Source organism: Euprymna scolopes, chromosome 45 (assembly GCF_053919585.1).
Source record: "Euprymna scolopes isolate OS-2025 chromosome 45, ASM5391958v1, whole genome shotgun sequence".
Lineage (NCBI taxonomy): Eukaryota > Metazoa > Mollusca > Cephalopoda > Sepiida > Sepiolidae > Euprymna > Euprymna scolopes.
This window is the reverse complement of record NC_136526.1, coordinates 10,122,164-10,140,091: the sequence shown is the minus strand read 5'-3', so window position 1 is coordinate 10,140,091 and position 17,928 is coordinate 10,122,164. Positions and strand designations below refer to the sequence as shown.

The window sequence follows — 17,928 nt, the reverse complement described above, 5'->3', positions numbered from 1 at the left end:
GCTATATTTTTCTTTTAAACATATTTATGGGTACAGCCATTTTTCTGCGAGTATTTTTTACGCTCTTATGATAAAAAAAAAAAAATCAACGTTTTTTTTTTAAATCTTTTTTATGGACCCCTCCCTTTTTTTCTTAATTTTTCTGCACTTATTTTACCTTTTCCGCGAGTATTTATATATATATATTTGAAAAAGGATATTGTAAAACCTGAATCTTACTTGAAACTACTATTAAAAAATAGCGCGGTACAATAAGTGCATACGCAAACTTTTCAAAAAGAAAAATATTTAAAAAATATTTAGCTTATGCTTGCAAAAAAAAACAAAAAAAAACGTAAATGTTTGAAAATAAACAAGCAACAACACGTAAATGTTTGGAAAAATAAAACTTAAATATGTTTGAAAAAAAAAAAAAACTTAAATATGTTTGCAAAAAAAAAAGAAAAAAACATGTTTAAAATTAAAATATAACAAAAACATTTATTTTTATTTCAAGAATGGCATTATATACATTTTGTGCTTCCGTAACTGGGTGGACAGACAGTAACGCCACCTATAGTCAAACGGAGGAAACAGGCTCTCTCTTTCTTCACGATTACCCGTTTTTTCTTCGTTCCGGTCTCTTCCCTCTAGAGACAGGGGATGGTCTAATTTCTCCACACTTAATTGCCTGAGCAGCACTGACCTGCCAGGCCCAAACTTTATCTATCTTCGCTGCTCTCCCAGTGGATCGAGCAGACAGGGCTCTCTTTCTCGCTTCCGTTGGGGTAAGTTAGTGGGTAGGGTGACGTGGGGTAGGGCGGGTGCTTCGTTTCTGCTCCCCTCTGTGGGCAGGGATTCCTATCCCCTCTCTCTCTTAATTGCGACGCGGCACTCTGGCCCGCTAGCACCCACTGCGTCTTTCTTCTCTGCTCTCCCCCCCTCGCGGGGGGATCTGAGCTGCTAACCCGACATCCCCGTGAGGGGAAGTCAAAAACTCTAATTTCTTCAAAGTCCGCTCCTCCCCCTCCATTCCCCTGGGTTTTCTTTTCCCCCACTACACTTTGGTCTGCGTCAGCGGCCAGTGCAACCGCCACGATGCCAGGCAGGAGGGGTACGTTACCCCAAATGCGCAAGATTTATTAATAAATAATAAACTAGACAAAATACTTTGAGAAATTCGCTCAATATATGTTAACGTGACATAACTTGACATATATTCGGTGGTTTTTTAATAGTATTTTGTCTAGTTTATTATTTATAACACCTTTTCCCGAACTTACCGTGTTAAAGAGACAGTCGGTCGCCATTTAGAATTTTCCAATACATCGGTAAACACTGTATTCTTTTCGAGCGCTGAATAAACATGTTAAACTGAATCAAAACACGAAAATTATATCCAGTTTGGTAGAAAAGTAATTTATCTTGCCTTTGATAACATTTATTTGTTATATATTTGTTTATTGACAGCTTTTTCGAATCTATGTGTACAGTAATACAAACCCTATAATTATTTCATGTCATTAAACGAAAAAAAAAAGAACAGATACTACACGTTTCCTTTTTTTACAGATATCATTGTCAAATAAAATGTATATTTATTTATAATTTGTTGTATTTTTAATCGTTTGCTGCAAACTTTAAATCGAGTATTAATCTTCTGTTTGAGAATATGTGTTAAATTATCGATGGTTTTATATTGTATTTTTTTATTTATTTATAATTTTATTTCAGCATTTATTTAATATAGAATAACCACGTCGCTTATTTAATCATAAATAAAAAAAAAAAAAAAAAATTATTCTATAAAAAGCATTTTCATTCCAAAATACTGAAATCGCCATTAAATAACCTGGAAAAGGGTTGATATGGCGTATAAGCAAAAGGCAGACTAAGAAATCAAGGGCAGATAATCGGAAATCTTGATTGTCTCCCTTGACGAACTTGTCTCCACGGAATTTCACGAGTGTTGTGGTCGGCGTTACGGAAATTACCGACCGTTTACTGATTTTATTTGTTTAGTTTTTTTCACCTTTGTTTGGTTGAGAGATGTTTGAGTACTCGTGCAGTTTATTGACCACCGGTGTGAAATATTAACGTCGTATTTATGTGTGCTTTCCACCTAACAGTCGAATGACGTTAAAATTGATTTACACACTCACTTGTAAAGTCGCCAATAGTAAGATGTCCAAAAATTACGAAAAACGTTTACTCATTTTATTTGTTTAAATAATATTATATGTAGACTTTCACCTAACAAATTAAAAAATTAGAAGACGTTAATTTAGATTTAAATTAAAAATATTTGTCTGTCTGTCTGTCTGTCTGTCTGTCTATCTATCTATCTAGCTGTACTGTATCTCTCCAACTACATCCTCTGTCTGTCTGTCTCTTTAACCTCGCATCGGCTCTCTGCTTGGTTCCTTATTTCAGCCCACCAAACTGGATATAATTTCCGTGTTTTTATTAAATTAAACATGTTTATTTAGCTCGAAAAAACAGTGTTTACCGATATATTGGAAAATTCAAAATGGCGCCCGACTCTCTCTTTAACACGGTAAGTTCGGAAAAAGATGTAATAAATAATAAACCAGACAAAATACTGTTAGAAATTCGCTCAATATATGTTAACGTGACATAACTTGACATATATTGGGTGGTTTTTTAATAGTATTTTGTCTAGTTTATTATTTATAACACCTTTTCCCGAACTTACCGTGTTAAAGAGACAGTCGGTCGCCATTTAGAATTTTCCAATGCATCGGTAAACACTGTATGCTTTTCGAGCTGAATAAACATGTTAAATTGAATAAAAACACGAAAATTATATCCAGTTTGGTAGAAAAGTAATTTATCTTGCCTTTGATAACATTTATTTGTTATATATTTGTTTATTGACAGCTTTTTCGAATCTGTGTACACTGTACAGTAATACAAACCCTATAATTATTTCATGTCATTAAACGAAAAAAAAAAAAGAACAGATACTACACGTTTCCTTTTTTTACAGATATCATTGTCAAATAAAATGTATATTTATTTATAATTTGTTGTATTTTTAATCGTTTGCTGCAAACTTTAAATCGAGTATTAATCTTCTGTTTGAGAATATGTGTTAAATTATCGATGGTTTTATATTGTATTTTTTTATTTATTTATAATTTTATTTCAGCATTTATTTAATATAGAATAACCACGTCGCTTATTTAATAATAAATAAATAAAAAAAAAATAAATAAATCCCAAAAAATTATTCTATAAAAAGCATTTTCATTCCAAAATACTGAAATCGCCATTAAATAACCTGGAAAAGGGTTGATATGGCGTATAAGCAAAGGCCAGACTAAGAAATCAAGGGCAGATAATCGGAAATCTTGATTGTCTCCCTTGAAGAACATGTCTCCACGGAATTTCACGAGTGTTGTGGTCGGCGTTACGGAAATTACCGACCGTCTACTGATTTTATTTGTTTAGTTTTTTTCACCTTTGTTTGGTTGAGAGATGTTTGAGTACTCGTGCAGTTTATTAACCACCGGTGTGAAATATTAACGTCGTATTTATGTGTGCTTTCCACCTAACAGTCGAATGACGTTAAAATTGATTTACACACTCACTTGTAAAGTCGCCAATAGTAAGATGTCCAAAAATTACGAAAAACGTTTACTCATTTTATTTGTTTAAATAATATTATATGTAGACTTTCACCTAACAAATTAAAAAATTAGAAGACGTTAATTTAGATTTAAATTAAAAATATTTGTCTGTCTGACTATCTATCTATCTAGCTGTACTGTATCTCTCCAACTACATCCTCTGTCTGTCTGTCTCTTTAACCTCGCATCGGCTCTCTGCTGGGTTCCTTATTTCAGCCCACCAAACTGGATATAATTTCCGTGTTTTTATTAAATTAAACATGTTTATTCAGCTCGAAAAAACAGTGTTTACCGATATATTGGAAAATTCAAAATGGCGCCCGACTCTCTCTTTAACACGGTAAGTTCGGAAAAAGATGTAATAAATAATAAACTAGACAAAATACTTTGAGAAATTCGCTCAATATATGTTACCGTGACATAACTTGACATATATTGGGTGGTTTTTTAATAGTATTTTGTCTAGTTTATTATTTATAACACCTTTTCCCGAACTTACCTTGTTAAAGAGAGAGTCGGTCGCCATTTTGAATTGACATTTAAAAAGAAAAAAAAAGAATCATAGCTACTGAGTTGTAGTCGACAATCGTAACATATCCCAAAATTACGAAAATGCAATCATTAAAGAATTTCCTAATTTTCTGTTTATTACAACAACATTGCAAGAGTAAGATTAGTAAATGTGGATGTGTATTTTCCCCCCTAAAGTCCAACCCTATCCTCACCGTGGTAGGGGGGTGTAACGTTGTAGTTGAACAACAACTACACGGCTAAATGGGCTCTGGCAAAACAAAATCCAGGAAATGACGTCCGTCATCTGGTCGTCTTTTTATACGCTTGCATGTGGCGAGCAAAGAAGACGTGTTAAGGAAGGAGCAGGCTGAAAGGAGAACATTCCCCGAACAAAAAAAGAAAAATGGGCCTTACCCTATCCCTTTCCCTTATCCTAACCCTAACCCCTCCCGTTTGCTTCCAAGGCCCCATTTGAGCGTGTTCTCCTCCGCAGGCCTGCTTCTCCAAGTTTCCCCGACTTTGCAGGTAACTGGTTTGGAGGCTTTCTAAAGCTCTTTTATCAGTGTCGAGGTGTTGAGTCCACACTTCCAGCTCAACAAATACCTGCAGTGCAAGGTGCGCTTCTCCGAATTTCCCCGAAGAGGGAGCGACACGTGCTCGTGTTTCTACTGTGTAATGCATGCGTGCCTCCACTTGACTACGGATGACTAGAGTAATACTAAAATAGTTTGTGTGTGCTCACAAGCTGCTTGAAGGGCGCTGGTAATATTATTCCTACTATCTATCAACTACGAGCTGGGGCGGTAATGCAATGATGGACCTCCGATTAATAATATCCGATACGATAGTAGGAATGGCAGTTTTGTGAGCTTTCATAGGCTCTTCCACATTCACGCACAATCTTGTGGTATCTCTCTAGGAATCCTGTTGGGTAGAGAGAACAAGAAGTCCCTTCCCTCGTTTTGGAAGGTTGTTCGCAGCAACGCTTGTTTTATATGGTGCCCTCTTTAGGGAGTTCAACACCTTGTTGTACGGAACCCGATCAAAATCCAGTTAATGAATGACGGCATGAGTTTGTTGCGTCCGTCATCTGGTCGTCTTTTTATACGCTTGCATGTGGCGAGCAGAAAAGACGTGCTCGAGCAGGCTGGAAGGAGAACACTCCCCCGAAAGAGAAAAATGGGCCTCCCTCTCTCCCGTGTGCTTCCATCAAGGCCCAAATTGTGTGTGTTCTCCTTCGCAGACCTGGTCCTCCAACTTTCCTCGACTTTGCAGGTAACTAATCTGGAGCTTTTCTAAAGCTCTTTTCTCAGTGTCGAGGTGTTGAGTCAACTCCCAGCTCAACAAATACCTGCAGCGCAAGGTGCGCTTTTCCGAATTCCCCCGAAGAGGGAGCGACACGTGCTCGTGTTTCTACTATGTAATTCACGCGTGCCTCCACTCGACTACGGACGACTAGAGTAATACTGCTATTAGTTTGCGTGTGCTCACAAGCTGCTTGAAGGGCGCTGGTAATATTATTCCTACTATCTATCAACTACGAGCTGGGGCGGTAATGCAATGATGGACCTCCGATTAATAATATCCGATACGATAGTAGGAATGGCAGTTTTGTGAGCTTTCATAGGCTCTTCCACATTCACGCACAATCTAGTGGTATCTCTCTAGGAATCCTGTTGGGTAGAGAGAACAAAAAGTCCCTTCCCTCGTTTTGGAAGGTTGTTCACAGCAACGCTTGTTTTATATGGTGACCTCTTTAGGTAGTTCAACACCTTGACTCTTCTCATTGTCGAGGTTCTGAGTCCGGTTCCAGGTGTACAAATAGGTGCAAGTCTGGATAGGGAATCTCCCCAAGTGGGTGAGCCTACGCTCTTTCTTATCAGGCGACACGTGCTCGTGTTACTACATAATGCATGCATGGCTCCATTCGACCAGGAACGACTAGAGTAATACTACCATTAGTTTGTGTGTTCTCACAAGCTGCCTGAAGGGCGCTGGTAATATTATTCCTACTATCTATCAACTACGAGCTGGGGCGGTAATGCAATGATGGACCTCCGATTAATAATATCCAATATGATAGTAGGAATGGCAGTTTTGTGAGCTTTCATCACCTCCTCCTCATTCACGCACAATCTTGTGGTATCTCTCTAGGAATCGTGTTGAGTAGAGAGAACACTTCCGTTTTCTGCTCCACCTTTTATTCCGAGTAGAAACCGCCTTTTTCGGAGAATGTTCGTAGCAATGCATGTTTTATGTAGCGCTCCACTTTGGGGAGATCATCACCTACCTGCCCAAACTGTCCTTTCCTGTACGGTACCTGGTAACTAGTGGATTCCACCCTTTCCCTCCTTTTTCAGTTTGATGGCGACCACGACCAGCCAGAGGTGAGTAAAGCATCAAGGGTTTCTTCTTTTCGGTTTCAGTTTTTGTAATTGACAAGTTTAATTTTCCTCTTTTGTATTACTGCAGCTTCTAGTTAGAATCAGCACAATCCTCAGGTAAGTATTTCTTTCGTTGTGTTGCTAGTGATTAAAACGAATTCCTTTCTGCTTATATTTCCTTTAACCAACTTTAGCAAGTCTAACCGAAAATATTCACCCATGCTTGATCATAGCCAGAATTATTTTTCTGTTACAGGTATTTTATTTTAATAAAAATTAACAAAATAATTAACATACACTCAGTAAAATGCAATGTACTAAAGTAACATAAATAAAACAAAAACAAAATGTAAAAATAATAATGCAAAATACAAGTAGTTATTACAGGTTTCAACAGCAACAGCCATGACCCTGTCATCCCAATATTGGATGCAGTTCCAGAAAGTCATAAAGTAAGTATTGATATCTTCTTCTAATTATAATTTTTTAAAAAAAGAAAATTTCACAAAAAATAAAATACTGTGATCTAAAGGAAAATAAACCGAAAACAAAATGTAAAAATAATAATGCAAAATACAAGTAGTTATTACAGGTTTCAACAGCAACAGCCATGACCCTGTCATCCCAATATTGGATGCAGTTCCAGAAAGTCATAAAGTAAGTATTGATATCTTCTTCTAATTATAATTTTTTAAAAAAAGAAAATTTCACAAACAATAAAATACTGTGATCTAAAGGAAAATAAACCGAAAAAAAAAATGTAAAAATAATAATGCAAAATACAAGTAGTTATTACAGGTTTCAACAGCAACAGCCATGACCCTGTCATCCCAATATTGGATGCAGTTCCAGAAAGTCATAAAGTAAGTATTGATATCTTCTTCTAATTATAATTTTTTAAAAAAAGAAAATTTCACAAAAAATAAAATACTGTGATCTAAAGGAAAATAAACCGAAAACAAAATGTAAAAATAATAATGCAAAATACAAGTAGTTATTACAGGTTTCAACAGCAACAGCCATGACCCTGTCATCCCAATATTGGATGCAGTTCCAGAAAGTCATAAAGTAAGTATTGTTATTTCCTAATTATAATTTCCAAAAAAATAATTTCATAAAAATAAAATGCTATGAAATAAAGGAAAATAAATAAAACAAACAAACCAAAAAAAGAAAAAAACAATTAAAAAAAAAGAAAAAGTTATTCAAGTTTTCAGCACCAGCAGCAGCAACACCCATGACCCCTCTCATCCCCATCTTGGAAGCAGTTCCAGAAATTCCTAAAGTAAGTAATAATATATTTTTTTTTTTTTATAAGCAACTCCAACTTCCCATCGAATTCATAAAGGTTTCATTTATTGTATCAATGTGTCTTGGTGGTGCTGCAACCACTACCTTGATTTATTTCTAATTTTCTAGTGATTGTTGAGACTTCAGGACTCTAAACCACCTTTTAGCACTTGTTTTGTACCAGCTGCTGAATTTGCTTTGTTTTAGATGGGTTTCAGTTAATTTCTTAATTTACTTGATTTCTTTTTTGTCTAATGACTTTTGATGATTCCAGCTTCTAATTAGCCCTTTCTTTTCTTGTTCTCCAGTACCGTTGAACATTACTCGCTTTTTTCGCACCTGATAAATTTTGCTAATTTCTTTTTTCTCTTTTTGTTCCAGACTTTATCCTGTCTATTAACTTTTATTCTCTTTCTAGTTCTCTTGCAGCGTTGAACATTACTTGTTTTTTTAGTTATTTTTACTAATGAGTGTTGAGACTTGAAGATTCTAAAAGAGCATTTCTTTACAGCACCTGATGAATTTTTTCTTATAATGTCCTATTTACTTGATTTCTTTTTTGTCTAATGACTTTTGATTAGGGGTAGGCTATAGAAACAAAATTTTTCAAATAAATGCCAAAACTGGCTTATTACCTTCATTTATATGTAAATAGATGGGAACAAGTGATTTTGTTCAAACGGGTCAAAATTGGAGGGTCGCTGGCCCCAAACGTGATTTGACCGCGTCAACGCGTGAAAATAGCCCAAATTTCGGCCCCGAACACACTTAATCATTTATTGAAAGCCACAGGGTGCATTTTTTCGCTATAAATGCATTTGTATCATTAAATCTAACATTCCCATTGGCTATCCCACAAGTAGGGATTTTTTTTTTTTTAGGGTATCTCAGAGTCCAAAATGGGTCAAATTACCCCAAAATTAGCCAAAAATGGTCGGAAATCACAGATTTTCCAAAATGCACCTCCCATGGGCTCAAAGACACCTCTACATGGCAGAAACTGTTGGGAAATGCTTGAAGCAGGCACTCTCCTAACTTTTGCACTGTTAATGAGGGGTATAAGGACCTTTAAAAGGGGCTAAATATGGCCGATTTAGCCAATGAGTCAAAAAGTCCCTAAGAATCAACATAGGTTGTCAAAAAGGGGCTTAATTTGAGTTATAGATGGAAAATTACCAAATAAGGAAATGTTTTCTTTCTGTATCAATGGAATGGCATCTTTAAATAGTCACGATAACATTGCATAGCATTAATTGTGAATTTGATTGAACTAAGATTATAATTACGACGATTGGACTTATCTTCTGCTTGATTCTCTTCCAACTGAGGCTGAATGTGTTCAAGCTGTGCAGCAACATCATGCTGCCAAATATGGTACCACGACACAGAAAAATCATATTGACCAGTTCTCCTTGCGATTACTACAATTGTGGCAGAAAGCCTTTGGAAGTGATGTTCGTTATGTTACAATACCTGGGATAAAACATAAACTTGATCGATGGCTAAAAATTTACGATAAAGATGTCTACAAAGCAAAGGGTTCCAGACGTGTGAATATAATTAAATGGAAACGAGAGCACCATGTCCTTCTCAATATACTTTCAAAAGATGTGAATCCTGATGAATTTGATGTACATGAACGAAGATTCTTTGCCGATCAAAAGTCTCTCTCTCTCGCAAATGGCTCATTGTGCCAGAGCATGATACCTCAAACAATTTGAACTACTCATTAAACAGATCGGGTACAATCCGTAGCACTGTCCCATGTACCGAGATCGCCAGCCAAACACATGTCACTTACAATCTGCGAACTGGTGCACGGAATTTCCAGGAGTCAATCAAAATAGCTGTAGCAAATTCCTGTGCTGCAGCCAACATTTAATGCATTATATTGATATTTTACTGTTGAATAATTTTAAAGTAATGGGAAGTGAAGCTGTGTCTTGAAATAAGAAAATAATTCCTTTGCTAATTACTCATAGCTTTTATCAAGTTATTCAATATATTGGTTACAAATCTAGAAATAGCGAATCGAGGGCCATTTTCATCAATTTTGGGGTAACTATGAGAACACTATGAATTCAGACTCTTCTTGGACAGCATTTTATTGACATTCAATGTTCAATTTACAATTAATTACTTTCTGAGAAGTTGATGTAGTAAAGTTACAATGTTTCTAAACAGTATCATTGATGAATGAACTAATGATTCATATGTTATGTACCGTAAAGCGTAATTTTGTCATTTTTGGATTGTTTTGACCCTTTTTACATCCCCCAAAGATCTCTAAATACAAATGGAAGTCTTCCAACTGTAAAAAGCCATACAGGAGTTTTTATAGGAGCCCGATGAGATATAATACCTGCATTTTGGGGATTATCCGTGATTTTCATTCATTTTTGGCTAATTTTTGGGTAAATTTGACCCATTTTGAACCCTTAAGATACCTTGAAAAGCCCTATATAGGTGGGATAGAATGTTAGATTTAAATTTATAGAGCCATTTATGGTCAAAAATTGCACCCTGTGTGTCTTGGGAGGTGCATTTTGGAAAATCCGTGATTTCCAACCATTTTTGGCTAGTTTTGGGGTAATTTTGACCCATTTTGGACTCTGAGATACCCTTAAAAAAAAAACCCTACTTGTGAGATAGCCAATGGGAATGTTAGATTTAATGATACAAATGCATTTATAGTCAAAAAATGCATCCTGTGGCTTTCAATAAATGATTAAGTGTGTTCGGGGCCGAAATTTGGGCCATTTTCACGTGTTGACGCGGTCAAATCACGTTTGGGGCCAGCGACCCTCCAATTTTTTTGTTCCCATCTATTTACATATAATAAGCCACTTTTGGCATTTATTTGAAAAATTTTGTTTCTATAGCCTACCCCTATTTTGATGATTCCAGCTTCTAATTGGCCCTTTCTTTTCTTGTTCTCCAGTACCGTTGAACATTACTCGCTTTTTTCGCACCTGATAAATTTCGCTAATTTCTTTTTTCTCTTTTTGTTCCAGACTTTATCCTGTCTATTAACTTTTATTCTCTTTCTAGTTCTCTTGCAGCGTTGAACATTACTTGTTTTTTTTACTTATTTTTACCATACGCACAGATTTGGTAAAGTTAGCCGAAAACAATTATATATAACATTTCTTCAGTTTGAACTCATTTTTGCCGAGAGAGATAGGTTTCCTTGTTCATGTGGATTTGTATGTAAATGCATGAACAATATGCTTTGTAATTATATACAAATATTTACATTACTATTTTTTTTTTTTTTTTTATTACAATTTCACCCCAAACAAGGCACTTTGCCACTATCAGGGGGAAACATCTACTAGGGTACTATGTAGGGATTTGGGCAGGGAGGTGTTGGTTCACGTTGCACTTGAACTTATGCATGTCAGTACAGTTGGGGAAGCAGTGACCTGGAATGGAATTCCAAATTCTAGCAGTTCTGGGGAAGAAACTACTGGAGTAGAAAGATCTTTTAAATGTAGGGATCTCTACAGTGTGGGGGTGGGATTTTGCAGCTTGTCAGGTCTGTCGAGGGTGTTTACGTTGTGGGGGCACAAGTGCTTGCAGTTCATCAGAGCATTCACCATTATAATACTTGTAGAACAGGCAGAGGGATGCAACGTTTCGACGATGGGACAGAGGCTGAAGCTTAGATGCCAGTTTAGGGCCTATCAGATTTGCGACTCTCTTTTGAACCCTGTCAAGGAGTGAGAGACTAGTAGCCGATGCACCAGCCCAAATATGACAGCAATACTCCATACATGGGCGAATAGTGGCCTTGAGAGAGAGCCCACCTTCCTCGCAGCGGCCCTGGCAATGCTCTCAATGTAATTGTTCCAGCTATAATTATCATTTTCATTATGGATCAGTAATATAATTTTACTACTGTTAATATATTCTAATAAATTATAATATATTAAATAACTATAAAAACTAAAACTAATAATTAAAAACAAAAAAAATCATGATTAGATACTAAAACATAACTTATAAATTAGCGCTAAATTAAATTATAACTGATCAAATAATAAACACTAAACCTCGACATAAATGTAAATATCAAAATGTTAAATTGTATAAATACTGAAAGATTAAACACTAATACTAAAATAATACTTTAAAACCAAAAATATACCAGAGAATAAGTGATAAGCTGTTCTAAAAATAAACTTATTACTAGTAAAAATATCTTGCTGATCCATATAAGAAAATGATGATAATAATAATGGCATATTAAAAATTAGCAATTATTAGAATAACGATTGCGCTCAAATTCGAGTTTGCCCTTTACACGCCTTTGCAGTAATATTTATGCCCCAAAACTGAAAAATGTGGCTGATTACTTGGACCTGAAAGTTCTAAACTAGCATAATTGTCTGGCATCTCAGTACTTTGTACAAAACTAGCATTTTAGCCGTGGGAGTTTGGGGGTTTTGTGTTGAGCCAAACAAGGAAAAACGCGTGGTAGCAGGGAGGAAGGCTAGAACCCGTTACGTGTTTGCGTGTATGACCACTGGCAGTGACGTAGGTTTAAATTAAAGCTAGAGAAAAGAAAGCACGGCATGACTTACAAATACATCGTGGATTAAAGCAACCCCCTAGCTATTTGTCGCGTGAAGTAATAATTACACTTATATATATTTTTCCTTTATTTTTAACTTTGACACAGTAACCATTATTGATTAAGGGTCATATGAATTTATTACGTTAGATCCATGGCCAAGGAAACTATATCTAACATTTCAATGGTTTATACTATAAGTTGTACACTTTCACTTTTATAGATATATCCATTTCAAAATTACTCGGACTTGTAGCGACATGATTCCATTTCCGTTGGATTAAAACTTGTCTCTTTTTTCTTTTTTTTTTTAGCAACCAGCCGAAACTTCTCCCAGAAGAAGACCACTCCCATCCAAAATTTCTACAAGAACAGGATAGCCGCCGCCACTTCAGGGTCCTGGATATGACCTTAAACTGTATCCGATGGTAAAGCTCCATAAGCGGGCTTGGGGAGTGTGGAGCCACCCTTTAATTACCATTGCTCCCAGGTCCACTCTGACCCGGAGTGGTAGTACCTGTTAGGGTCCCCACTGTGGGTTACATATTTTTCTTCTAATAAACCTTTTAAAACTATAAGTCTATTTTCTGTGTTATCTATTTGTTATACATCATGTTTATTGATATCTGGTAAACGATTTATAAGCCCAGAATTTAATTGTGATATTCGTTTTCAGCATACTCGAAAACATTAAAAAAAATCGACATAGAATTACATATCAAATATAAAAAAAAAAAAGAAGCTAACCCTGACCCCCAACCCTAATCCATCCTAGAGACAATTTGATCAAAGAGGAGCAGCATGAATATCAGCAATAATGTATGCAAAAAAAAAAAAATTACTTAATATTGGTTTGAACTATAAAGAACTCTGCACTTGGTGAGTTTTGGTCATTTTTGGATATATTACTATTTTCGGCATGACCATTAAATACTTAATATTGGTTTTGTCTTTAAACGACACTTAAAGTCAAACAGCATTTTTGAAGTAGTTTTTAACAAACATACAAATTACTTTGAACTATAAAGAACTCTGCACTTGTAGAGTTTTCGTAATTTTTGGATATATTACTATTTTCGACGTGACAATTAACTACGTATGGAGGTTGGCTTTGTTTTAATATGCAGGGAGACGACGGTCTCATGACAGTCACCTCGGTCTTGTTCTAATTTGAGCCTGAACACTTGTTATGTTCCAAAGTAAATAAACGCTTTAAAATAAGTTAAAACAAAAAGAACTTCTCAGATATTAATCAAGGCAGATAATTCAAGTCAGAGTTACCTTTAGGAAACCATATGAAAATATACTCACAAATATATGTATATATATATGTGTGTGTGCTTTCTCAAGGGAGATAATAAAAATAAGAGTTATCTCCCTTTAAAAAAACATGAAAATGTACTAAAAAATATATATATATATATATATAGTAATTTATGAAATATATATGGCGATTAAGCTACACTGAATATTCGGCGTTGCATCCACTATAGGATTTGTCAGGCTAACGAATCCTATAGTGGATGAAACGCCGAATATTCAGTGTAGCTTAATCGCCATATATGTTTCATAAATTACTAACGAGCTCTACCAACGTATTGAGCAGTTTTGAAGTAAATACTTAAAGTTTATGCATAAATCTATACTTTCGTATATTAATTTTATGTGAGTAAATGAAGTAGTTATATATATATATATACAACTTCTTAATTTACTCACCTAAAATTAATATACGAATATTCGTTTTCAGCATTCCTGACCAAATTGAGGGTTGGCCCCTTTCATATTCCGGCTGTACAAACATGGTCACCAGTGATTTGGTCACCAAAAATTATATATATATATATATATATATATATATATATATATATATATATGAGCAAACACTTAATAAAATATATGAAAAAAACACTTTGAAATGAGTTAAAAACATATTTAATCTGAAAAGGAAACACTAGATAAATGGATAGTCCTTAATCCGCGGAGTTTTGAAGAAATACTTTCCTTCTCATCAGAGGGTAGGAATTAGCAAAATGCAGGATCGGATTTTGCATGCAGAAGTATTTGATGAAACAACAAGTAAGTCAAAGATCTTACTTGAAAACGAAAAAAAAGTGAAGCAGAGGGAATATGGTGAAGAAAAAGGTGATTACATATTATAAGCTCTATTTCCTATTTGGTTTTATCGAGCTTTTACATCTGGCTGAGATCATTTTATGAATATTAATTCTTTAATATTTATAATATACTTTAATTTTACTATCTTGGATCATTTTGGTAAATTTAATTGTAATTTATATATATATATATATATATATATATATATTGTTCTCCAAACGAGGATATAATTCCACTTAGTCTTTTTTGCTCCTAATGAACCCTGCTCTAGATGCCGCATCTTCACCATGCTACCTAGCATCTTCTCTACTATTCTGATGAGAAGCATTAGGCTTCGAAATGCCCTGGCATTAATATTGGCCATGCAGACATTAGATGGCTTGCGCTTTCAATCGCTGAGTGGCAAAACCTACACTGGCCATTTGTTTGTAGGCCAGCCATTTTTTTAAATCCATTTGTAAGTAAGCCCTGATCTTGCCTGGCTACAATAAGTCTTTCCTCATCAAATGGCAGTCTCCCACTCTTGAGCCATTGGAGTGAAGCATCTTTGTCTATGTATTGCTGGTTCAGCTCCTCCAGGAACTTCCCTGCTCGCTTATTTTGTTTCCATCCTTTCTATTTCGGTGTATTTTTTTCTTGTGTATCGTCACGTGTGTATATAGATATGTGTATACAGATAAAACACATTTACCTTTCAGTTATGAAAGCATGAACACAAACAGTTTACAAAATATGATAACTCTTTATTCTACCAGCCAGTTGATTGATGAATCAACAATTCAAGCCTTTGTTGTATCTTCCCATCTTCGCTTCAAGAGGGTTTCAGCTAACTTGACTCTCCCTAAGTTGCTCCTCAACTCTGTCTTTCTTCTTCTAACTGACGTGAATCCATCTCAATATATTGGAATTTCCCCCTTTTAAAAGCATGCCTCGCCATGTGAATTTCATTCACGTGGATTTCACCTATGTATGTCCAAGCATGCCTTTAGCAAACAAAGAAATTCCTAAATGAGTTGTTTCATTTATAACCTATTTATTTCATCATTGTTTCTAAACTGCATTGTTCATATCTAACTCTGACATAAATATTTAGTTATTTCCAAGAACAATGAAAATCGTTCTACATTCCTACGATTTCAATATGTATTCTTTTTTAAACTTTTCTTACTGGGTTCGATTCTAACCTTTTCCAAACATCATTTTCAAACTTATCTAGTTTGCTCTTTTAATTACTGGGGTCTGTCGCCTTTGCTTTTTTACTTACGTCTGTCCCCTTCTCATGTAACAATACATATGAAAGTGGTATGAATGTCCTGTTTCTTTTTTTCTAAGGGCATAGCTTCACTCTCTGACTCTCTCTCCCTGGCTGTCAGTGTGACTATGTGATTATCTCTAATTATTATCTCTGATTATCTGCCCTAACTTCGAACCTTGTTTCAATATATTGAGAATCACCCTTGTTTATGACGTCAGAGGCTTTCAATATGTATTCTTTTTAACTTTTCTTACTGGGTTTAATTTTAACCTACTTTTCCGAATCTCATTTCCAAACTTATCTAGTTTGCTCTTTTAATTACTGGGGTTTCCGTTTCACATGCAACGTCATGATAGTTCTTTTATCATTATGTTAATACGGAGCTGAGATGAGAATGATCCGATGTGTAATCTGAGTCCTTTAGATCCGACGACCTCAGGAAGAAAATTAAATCTCGACAACATAGAGAGATGGTTTGTCCACGTTGAAAGAACGGACGAGAGTTCCTGGGTTCATTGATGTCGAGCAGTTGAGGTAACATGTTCAGTTCACAAAAGAAAAACCAAGGAAAACATAAAATAAGAGTGGACCTGAGAGAAAGAGGGATAAATAAAGACCTGACCAGAGATAGGTCAGTTTCGAAATCAATTTTTAAACCAAACATTACACTGAATATGATGACAAAGCAACCAGAAAAAAACGGAACATAATAACATGTTAAAGAAATATGGGCACAAGAAAGAAATTTAACCATTTTTTTTTTTTTTTAAAGAACAAGATTTGGTGTATTTTTATTAAAAATCTCCTGCAACAACCAGAAAAAAAAAAAAAAAAAAAAAAAGAAATAATAACAAATCACTTCTTTTTCACGTCTCCTGACGTCACGAGAAACTCAAATTTCATCATTTTTATCATGGGAGGATGGAGGGAGAGTGACAACTCCTTATATCATTGTTTTTGTTTTGTTTGATTTTCTTCGAACGGGGGGGGGGGATATAAGGGTACCGTGAGGGGTTTCTTAAAAGATATATATAAAAAAAAGGAGGGTGGGATTAGGATTAGGGTTACTGCGTTTTTAAAATCTTTTTTTTGTGTACTGTGTTTGTAAAAGAAAAGAAAAACGCTTTCAGAATGCGAGGAAGGAGTACTGTGTTTTCATTTTTTATTTGTTTATTCATTTTTTTTTTTACTTCATCATTTTCCCATGATCATTTTTGGTGGATAAGGAATTGCGAGTGTCAGAAGGAGGAGGGAAAGGGACGTGGTAACTGGAAGTTGAGGGAATCCTTTCTTTCTTTTTTTTTAATTTTATTTCGTTCTATTTTATTTTTTCTTAAGTCCGAACTGATTCAGCAGAGACCGTAAAGGGCAGGCCAGAAGCTATCACAATCTGAAAAAGAGAAGAAAAGAAAAACACTTAAAGTCTTGATTAACCTTTTCTTTTCTTTTTTTAACTCATGCTCATCTATAACAAGGCATATCGCCACTTGGACCGCTTCTCTGAAAAAGCCTTTCTTGGACATACACAAAAAGCCAACATACATTTTCGCTTTTATATATACAGATGGCAAGGAGTTCATATTGGGCGAATACATATAACGGATATAACGATAGTGATAAGGGAGAGGAAGAGAGGCATTTAGATGCACAGTCCTTATATTTCTTACTAGCATGGGTGCCCGGCATTGCCCGGGTATTTGGAGGTGTATGTTGAGCAAAAAGAAAAAAAAAGCGGTCAATTTTTTTAACTTTGACCCCTATTATGACCTCTTAACATTTATTGTTTTGTGTTCAAATCAAGTTATTAAGTTAGATCCATGTCAAAGGAACCTGTATCTAAAATTTCAAGTGTTTAAACCCAAAATTGTCGGAGGAGTTTGGCAGAGTTCTCAAAGGTCAAATCGTTGAGCTTTGACCCCTTAATTGCCAATTTTTTGGTCGAAAACCGATCACGTCGATTTTCCCAAATCTCAGTACCGTGTATATCAAATTTCGAGTCTGTAGACTTAAAATTGACAGAGTTATTGCATAGGGAAATGTAGACACACAGACACTTTCACTTTTTCACTTATCCTAATCTCATTTTCACTTATCTGGAAAGGGACAGCCCTTTTTTCTGTAACATGTTTACTGAAGACATTTCTTTATTCAAACCAAACC

The 17,928-nt window shown here is 35.3% G+C and overlaps 1 protein-coding gene and 1 long non-coding RNA gene across 3 annotated transcripts in view; one reads left to right on the top strand and one right to left on the bottom strand.

The window, feature by feature from the left end:
• The first annotated feature begins 6,590 nt into the window (after nt 1–6,590).
• On the top strand, nt 6,591–12,973 carry LOC145269241 (uncharacterized). Its single transcript, XR_013864966.1, has 2 exons — nt 6,591–7,597; nt 12,710–12,973. It is a non-coding gene; the product is annotated as an uncharacterized LOC145269241 (long non-coding RNA).
• Nucleotides 12,974–16,543: 3,570 nt separating this feature from the next.
• The window catches only part of LOC145269240 (developmentally-regulated GTP-binding protein 1), a 66,499-nt gene continuing 65,114 nt past the window's right edge, over nt 16,544–17,928 (bottom strand). For both annotated transcript variants that reach the window (XM_080124863.1, XM_080124862.1), the window contains exon 10: nt 16,544–17,158. The gene's annotated coding sequence lies outside the window, so the exon portion shown is untranslated. The remainder of the gene's footprint in view (nt 17,159–17,928) is intronic.